The following is a 7995-nucleotide window of genomic DNA, read 5'->3' on the forward strand; positions in this document are numbered from 1 at the left end:
TTTAGGCTATTTCAAATAATGCTATATGGGATTTCACTTTAATATTAATAATGAGCATTCCCAATTTATAGCATGGTATCTTGAAAGGCATTCTGTAATATTTTCTTTCCACAGATAAGCTATTAGATAATCATGAGTACATTTGAAATTCAGATGATGGTATAAAAGTCCATGTATGTGGAGTCCCCATGAGGTTGTATGCGGAGGTACCATAAGGTTGGGTGAGCAGGTATCACTGTCCTCATCCATTGACTACAGGGTTGTGAAGATTAAAGGGATAATGCATGTGAATGTCTGGTACATAGCATGTTGTTAGTAAATTGTTCTCCATTCTTTTTCTACCCTTCTCTTTATGTGATCATTTATTAAAATTAAAATTTTCATATATATATATCTCAACACTCTTATTCTTTTGTCTTAAAAAAAGCAAGGTGTTTTGTGTGTTTTTTACACACAGGGACCTGAAGCATGTAATTTTTATTTTTTCCAGTTGTCGTTTTCCTTCATTACTTTAATGTTCTTTTGTCAAAGTTAGCAAATCATCTAAATTTGCCAACATATCTATTTTGTTTTCTCCTTAATTTTAATCAATCTTTCTCAAACTTTCATATACATGAGAATCATATTTGGGATCAATTAAAACACAGATTGCCAGACCCTAACTTCAAAGTTTCTCCTTTACCCTTCTCCTCATTCTTCTTCTATGGCTTACTTATTTTGTAATTTTGAGCAATGCTTCCCCCTTCCTCCACCCCAACTCTCTTTCTCTTTCTCTCTCTCTCTCTCTCTCTCTCCCCTTTCATCTCTTGTCCATTTTTTAATTAAAAAACTGAACATATTTAGATAAATGATTTTATAGAAGCCTTTAAATTCTTAAATTATAATGACTATAAGAGAAGTACTTCTTATACTATTAGGTTCTCAATAATCATTTGCCAAGTAAGTGAATAAACCAAATTCCTCACATCTTTGAAGCTCCATATGTTCATATATATTTTTTGGCTGCTTCTTTAAGATTGTAAGACAAGTGAGACACAAGTTGGACAACATTTTATTATATCTTGAACAATTCCATCATTTTTTCAAAATTATGAGTGCATACAGGTGTTTCACAGGTGTTCCCTACTAAATTCCTACCTCTCATGTTGCCTTTTCCTTAACCTCCCTAATATGTTTATGAATTTGAAAATATTATTTTGAGCCAAATTTATTTTTATATTATAGAGACAAATTATAGTCATTAAACCTTCTATTTGAGGCTGTGGTAAATGTTTCCCTCCACGTCCCGCGTGGTTCAGGGTTCAGTATCTGGAAGAGGAGCCGCACACAAATGAAAGAGCAAAGACAAGAGATAATTTGGGAATATTGGGGGGCCAGGCGGTAAGTCCAACTCAAGAGGAAGGACTTCCACCCGTGCTCAGGCCGCACTGACCTTTTATAGTCAGAGGTAAACAAGGCAGTGGTTACCATAGTTACACAGTTCTTGTGAGTTTCACTGGTTTTGACCATGTTTACACTCCCTGCACTTCCCTCAGCCCCTTAGTTTCTCAGGTAAGATCTGGGGAGTGTTATAAGGTCAAGCCTGATTATGCTAAGAGGACTGAGCCCTCTAAGCTGGGACTTGTTTGTGACTTTGCCAGCAGGTCAGTCCGAGGCTTAACCCTATATCAGTCCCCATAAAGGCAGTTAGAGAAAATAACTTTTAAAAGTAAAAAGGTACCTCCAGTCAGTTTTATAGTTGGATTGCTTATAAATGTACATTTTAAACTCTAAGGCAATTACTAAAAAAGAGTAAAATAAGATATACTAAGAAAGGAGGAAAATTTATATCATATAAAATCCTCAATTAAATTCACAAAAGAGCCGAAACCGGTTTGGCTCAGTGGATAGAGCTTCGGCCTGCGGACTGAAGGGTCCCGGGTTCGGTTCCGGTCAAGGGCATGTGCCTTGGTTGCGGGCGCATCCCCAGTGGGGAGTGTGCAGGAGGCAGCTGGTCGATGTTGCTCTCTCATCAATGTTTCTAACTATCTCTCTCCTTTCCTCTCTGTAAAAACTCAATAAAATTTATATTAAAAAAAAAACAACAACTCTTAGTTAAATTCAGAAAAGAAAGAAAAAAGTGTGGAACACAAAAATAAGAACAAAGAATAAGGGTGATAAATAAAAAACAGTAACAAATATGGTTGATTTTCTAATTATCTCAATATTCACGTTAAACATCAATGGCTTAAATATACTAAGTAAAAGAGTGGATCAGAAGAGAAAAGAAGATCCAAATATAATATGTTGTCAAAGATAAACCCTCTTTAACTATACAGATACATATAGATTAAAGGTAAAAGGATGGGAAAAGATATAGCACACTGACAGTAATCAAAAGAAAGTGGGAGTATCTATACTAACTTTAGACAGTTCAAACTTCAGTGCAAGGATGGTTATTAGGGATAAATAGGGCTTTAAATAATGATAAAGGGATTCATTCTCAAAGAAGACAACAATCTTTAATAGGTATGCACCTAACGCCAGTGTCAAAATACATGAGAAAAAAAACCTGATAGAACTGCAAGGGGATATAGATAAATCCACTATTATTATTGTAGAGTTTAACACCTTTGTATCAGAAATGGACAGTTTCAACAAGCAGAAAATCAGAAAGAATATAGTTTGCCTCAACAACACCAAGTGAATATAATTGACAGCTATAGACTACTTCACTCAGCAACAACAGAATACACAGTCTGCTCAAATTGTCATGTAATACTCACCAAGATAGAGCACATTCTGCATCTTAAAACACATGTTAACAAAGTAAAAAATAATTTAACGTCTGTTCTCAAACCATGATGGAATTCAAGTAGAAACCAGTATCAGAAATATAATTGGAAAATCCCAAATACATTGAAGTTAAACATACTTTTAAGTACCATATGGGTCAAAGAAGACATCTCCAGAGAACATTTTAAATACATTTAAATAAATAAATAAAAACAGAAATACAACATAAAACTTGTGGGAAGTAGGAAAAGTAGTGCTTAAATGGAAATTTATAGTACTGAATGTATATATTAGAATGGAAAATAAAAGATTGAAAATCAATAGTCTAACATTCACCTAAGGAAACTAAAAGTAGAGCAAATTAAATGTAAAGTAAGCAGAAGAAAAAAGTAATAAATATTAGAGCAGAAATCAATGAAACTGAATATAGGAAATCAAGAGAAAATCAACAAAAATTGATTCTTTGAAAAGAGAAATAAAATTGTTAACTCTCTAGCAAGGCTAACTAAGAGCTAAAGAGAGGAGACAAACGAAAGAGGGGATATCACAAGATACGCCATGGACATTAAAAGGATAATAAAATAATATTATAAATAACTCTATGCTCAGAAATTTTATGATATAGAGGAAACAGATCAATTGCTCAAAAGACAGATTGCCAAAATTCTAACAGGATTAGACACTGCATACAAGCCTATATCTATAGAGAAATTGAATTAATAATTGATCATCTTGTAAAACATAAAGCGCTATGCCCAGATGGGTTGACTACTTAAATTTATCAAACACTTAAGGAAAAAATCATAGCAATTCTCTAAAATCTCTTTCACATGATAGAAGTTTTCCCCTCACATATTCTATATGTCTAACTTTACCCTAATACCAAATCCAGACAAAGACCACACACACACACACACACACACACACACACACATACACACACACACACACACAAATACAGACCAGAAACACAGATAAAGAACACAGATACAAAAATCCTCCAAAAGCCTGGCTAGTCCTTGAGCATTGACCTATGAACCAAGAGGTCACGCTTGCAGGCTTGATCCCCAGTAGGGGTCATGCAGGAGACAGCAAATCAATGATTCTCTCTCATCATTGATGTTTCTATCTCTCGCTCCCTCTACCTTCCTCTCTGAAATCAACAAAAATATGTTTTTTAAAAATTCCTCCACAAATTATAAAACCTAATAATGTGTAAAAACAATTACAATCATGATCAAGTGGATTTTCTCCCAGGTATTTAAGACTGGCTCAACATTTGAAAATCAACTAATGTAATTCATCACATCAGTTGGCTAAACAAGAAAAATCACATAAGCTTATCAATAGATGCAGAAAAGGCATTATCAAATCTAATACCTAATCATGGCGAAAACATTTTGCACACACTAGAGATAGAAGGGAACTTCTTCATCTTGATAAACATCATTTACAAAAATCCTACAACTAACATCATACTTAATGGTGAGAAACTCAAAGCTTTTCTACAAAGATCAGGAGCAAGGCAAGGATGTCTCCTCTCACCACCACTTTTTAACATTGTACTGGGTTTCATTGCATACTAGCTAATGTAATGAGACAAATGAAATAAAATGGGAAGGAAAATGATCATCCATGTATGGAATACATGAGGTGACCCAAAAAACAAACAAACAAAAAAACCCCTCAGAAACTAAAAAATGATTATAGCATGATTACAGGATACAAGTTTTATATTCAAAAGTAAATTGTTTTCCTTTATACTAGCAATGAACAAGTGTATTTGAAATTAAAAACAATACCATTTACATTAGCACTCAAAAAAGAAAATACTTAGGTATAAATGTAATAAAATATGTATAAATTTATATAAGGAAAACTACAAATTTCTGTTGAAAGATATAAAGAATAGATATTCCATATTCATAATATTGCAAAGATGTCAGTTTTTTCCAATGTAATCTATAGGTTCAATGCAATCCCAATTAAAAAAACAAGCTGGTTATTATCAGAATAGTGACAAACTGATTCTAAAGTTTATATGCAAAGCAAAAGACCTATAAAAAATTGTTCATTAAAGAGATAGTGTGATATTAGTGATATTATTAAATAGATCAATGAAACAAAACTGAGAGCCCTGAAATCTATATAATAAAGCCTAAGTGACCCTTAAGGCAGAACAACCAGAACGACTGGTTGCTATCATGTGCACTGACCACCAGGGAGCAGACTCTCAATGCAGGTCACTGTGCTCCCAAAGGGGGAGCACCATTTAGCCAGAATCTGGGCTCACGGCTGGTGAGCGCAGCTGCCATGGTGGGATTCTCTCCCAATTCAGCGGCAGCAGGAACAGCGGGCCAAGGTGAGTGTGAGCAGTATGGCACCCAGCCCCGATTTGGGCTCCTCCCTGGCCGCCTGCCACTGGTGCACTGCTACATCCCCCGAGGGGTCCCAGACTGCGAGAGGGGGAGGCCAGGCTGAGGGACCCTTCCTCCCAGTGCACGAATTTGGTGCACCAGGCCTCTAGTAGACATATATAAATGTAGTCAATTGATGTTTGATAAAGACTAAAAGCAGTATAGTGGAGAAAAGTAAAAAATAGTCTGCAACAAATGGTGCTAGAACAACTAAACATTCACATTCAAAAAATGAATCTGGACACTGACCTTACAACACTCACAAAAATGAACTCAAAATGGATCATGGACCTACATTTAAGTCATAAAACTGTTAAACTCCTGGAAGACAACTTAAAAAAAACACCTTGATGATGTTGGTTATACTAATGACTATTTAGATACAACACCCAAGGAATGATTCAAACAAGAAATAATTGACAAGTTGGGCTACATTAGAATTTAAAACTTCTGTCTATGAAAGACAATGTGAAGAGAATAGAAGACAAGCCACAGATTGGGAGAAAATATTTGAAAAAAACATATCTAATAAAAAGTCATTACTTATGATTTCACTCATATGTGGATTTTAATGAACAAACTGAGCTAACAAGCAAAGTAGAGACATAGATAGAGAGGATGCAAACAGCTCTGGTGGGTGGATGTAGAGAGAGTGGTCAGGGCATTGGGAAAATAAGAAAAAAAAAGGAACTCATGGGCAGGCACAACTGTGAGGTGTTTATGGGTGGGGGTGGGGGTGGGGGAGTGAGAGGAGCAAGGGAGAGGGGAGGTGGAAGAGGATGTAGGGAGATAAATGGTAACGGAAAATAAAGAGAAAAAATTCTTATCTAAAATAAACAACAATAAAAAAATAAACCATCTGATTAAAAAATAGACAAAGAACTGAATAGACAGCCCACCAAAGAATACATCCAGATGACAAATAACTATATGAAAGAATATTCAACATCATGTCATTTGAAAATTGCAATTAAACCAACACTGCAATACTACTATATATTTGTTAAAATAGCCAAAATCCAGAACCCAAATGCACAATTACTTTGAAAGACAGCTTGGCAGTCCTTACAAAACTAAATGTACTTTTATTATATGATCCAACAATTATACTCCTTGGTATTTACCCAGATGAATTTAAAACTTATATTCACACAGAAACAACACATGATTATAGCAGCTCTTGGAGTACATATTACCCTCTCTAGATCAAACACTGACAAACAATATAAAAAGGGAACTAAATATATATTATTTTTAATTTTTGCATTAGCTCAAAGAAAGTAAAAAGATAGCTAAATGTTAGACTAAACCTAATCATGTTTCTGATTACATTAAATATCAATAAATTGAATGCTCTAAGTAAAAGGTAGAGCATGTCAGAATTTATTAAAAAGCTTGGCACCAACACATGCTATAAAAATAATTCAGGTTAAATATAAATGCACAGGTAAGATGAAAGCATAAGGATGAAATACATATGCCATGTAAATAGTAAGACTGTGAAATCTAGTGCGCTTATAATATTAAAGAATATACTCTGAGGCAAAGAGTATTACAAGAAATAAGGTAGATCGTCTCATAATGATAGTAGAATTTTCTCATTGGAAGACATAGGATCATAAACACAGACTGTAAATTGACAGAAAGAAATGAAGAAATGAATTGACAGAGAAATCCATAAGCATAGTTTAAAAATTTATCATATATCTTTAATAATTGATAGGTATATTAAAGAAAAAAATCAGGAAAAAATGTAGACCTTTAATAATATTATCAAACACATTGACCCAATTTTAATTTTTAAGACAAGTAAACCTAGCAGCTGAAATATTCTTTTAGAATATTATTCATCAAATACTACATATGTTGGAGCATTAAATAAGTATTAATAATGTAGAAAGATTGTAATATTATGGATTGTGTAATCTCAGCAAGTGGGATTAAATTATACATGTAAAACAGTAAGATCTATTTAAAATGCTCATGTATTGGAAAAATTTTAAAGCAAACTTATAAAATGCATGGGTCATGTAATAAGTCAAAATTTTAAAGTGCATTATATTTCAATCAGGATGATGAAGAAAATATGAAATATCAAAAATGTTGGGATATATATTTATATATAAAGCAGTATTTAGGGGGAAATGTATAGCTTTACTTGCTTATAGTACACTTGAAGAAAGTTTTATGCCTTATGTTAGAAAAATATTAGTGAATTATACATAATATCTACAGAAGTAAGAAAATAAAAAAGATAAAACAGAAAAAATAGTTTAAAAAAATTTAGACAAGCTAAACTTTTGTTCTGTACACATATCAATACAATGGATAAAATCTTATCAAGCCTGAACAAGAAAAAGGATCAAAAGCATAACTTACCAATAACAGAGAAGTGGAAATACTTCTAATAAATTTTATAGACATTAAAAATGTAATAAATATTGTGAATAATTAAATGCCAAGTAATTTGAAAAAGAAACTTTAATCATCATATATATTTAATTTTCTACAATTAAAATTCCAGGCCTAAAACTTTTCATTAATAAATTATTTCAATAATTTAAAGAAGGTATATAACCCTCTAAAACAAATTTTTTTTTCAAAATAATAGAGGTGCCGGGAGCCGGTCCATCCTTGCTGTTTCAAGGGACCTGGCATATATGGCATACTGTTCTTAATATGTTTGGTCACCTTCTTGGCACTATGTGTTTTAACCAAGGTCACCTCTCTGAGAAAGGTTGTTTCCCCAGGTAGGGATTTTCCCCTGAAGTTAGGGAGGGAATAAAACCTCTTAACTGCCAGG

The sequence above is a fragment of the Myotis davidii genome, unplaced genomic scaffold (assembly GCF_000327345.1).
Source record: "Myotis davidii unplaced genomic scaffold, ASM32734v1 scaffold8, whole genome shotgun sequence".
NCBI lineage: Eukaryota > Metazoa > Chordata > Mammalia > Chiroptera > Vespertilionidae > Myotis > Myotis davidii.